This window comes from Trichomycterus rosablanca, chromosome 25 (assembly GCF_030014385.1).
Source record: "Trichomycterus rosablanca isolate fTriRos1 chromosome 25, fTriRos1.hap1, whole genome shotgun sequence".
Taxonomy (NCBI): domain Eukaryota; kingdom Metazoa; phylum Chordata; class Actinopteri; order Siluriformes; family Trichomycteridae; genus Trichomycterus; species Trichomycterus rosablanca.
This window is the reverse complement of record NC_086012.1, coordinates 14,518,809-14,520,539: the sequence shown is the minus strand read 5'-3', so window position 1 is coordinate 14,520,539 and position 1,731 is coordinate 14,518,809.

Sequence of the window (1,731 nt, the reverse complement as noted above, 5' to 3'; positions counted from 1 at the left end):
CGTGTTCTGTTTTAATTTACTTCCCCACACACATTCAAACCATTATGTTGTTAGGATACAACCAGAGTTTTACAGGGATGTTTTTAGAGTTTTAACAGTTTAGTTCTACTGTCCACTTGGGGTAAAATATTCTAGCCATTATTTGGACCTTGGATCTCGGCGATGCTATTGGCCAGCTAGGCGTCTAAACAGACTTGTAAATGCTTTCCATTCCCTTCCCCTCACCCACACAGTTTATGAATTTAGTGTTGGAAATTTTATGCATATGCACATATGTAGTCCCAAATGCAAGAGGCTACACAGACAGGCTGGAAAAGGCTTAGCACACCGGCTAGGGTGTAGGGCGTCCAACGTGTAGACTTTTTACACAACCATGCAGACAGGAATGGTAAACCTGGAGTAAACATAAAACATTTACCATAATGTTAACGACTGGTGGCTCACAGCAAGAAGGTCCTGAGTTCTATTCCCAGGTGGAGCGGTCCAGGTCCTTTCTGTGTGAAGCTTGCGTGGGTTTCCTCCCACAGTCCAAAGACATGCAAGTGAGGTGAATTGGAGGTACAAAATTGTGACTGTGTTTGACAAACTGATGAATCTTGTGTAAGCAGTAACTACCGTTCCTGTCATGAATGTAACCAAAGTGTGTAAAACATGACATTAAAAACCTAATAAGTAATAAATACATGTTACCGGCTTACATGTATGTTTGGGTTTTATGTGGTAAATTACACCCTGGTATTACATGTTTTCCACTATAAATATAACAAAATGTAACACTATCTCTTTAATTACATTATTGACTTAAAACTAAAAACAATGAATGGATGGAATAAAATCAAATATGACATTTTTGCTTATCAACAATACTTATAGGTACTGATGCATGGACTTCAGCTGTGGTCTACATAAACTTTATTAACAAAATAATACTCTGTACCTCAACAAATCACAAAACAACCTAAACAGTAACAGCCTATAATACATGTATTAATCTCTGTGTGCTTTTTAAGCTGACAATTCATACCATGGCAAAGAAGTCCTGAATCAAACTGTAACTGGCAGAAGAAAATATGAACTGGTGGAATGTATGAAGCTGCAGCTGTTTTGAAATCTTCTCCATGGAAAAATCTTGTTGGTTTTATCTTTACACTCACATACAGACATCATAAAGCATTAGTACAATTAGAACAGACACTTTCCAGCCTGTGTGTCGCATTCTAGCTCCAAACTTAGCTGTTACCTGTCAACACTGTTACCGCTTTAAAAAGTTTGAAGGAAAAAAAAAATCCAACTTGGACAATTTAGGACAGCATTTGGTTTTACTAAATGAGCAAATGCCTGAATGCAAAACTGTGCAGTCTATATGATGGACATGCAATTCTACTGCTTTACCAGCAGATTGCACCAGACCATCACTTTATTAGTCCACCAATGGCACCAATTTACTTGGCTATGTTCTCTCAGTTCACATGAACTGTTTTGTTTGTAAAACCGTGGACGACTTTAGAGAAGCTTTTCTTAACCAAATGAATTATTATATTTCACTGTGTTTACCTGAAGCAGCTTTATGTAATTTTCACATCAGTTTGCTGGTGTAGTTGGTGATATTAAATTGTTATATTCGGTTAATCTGTACTTAAACTGATGTGTGAAAAAGCTCCCGTTTCTCTTGCTCCTGTTATTGCATATTAGTCACACTACATGAGTTTAGATCATTAAACAAAAGTTATA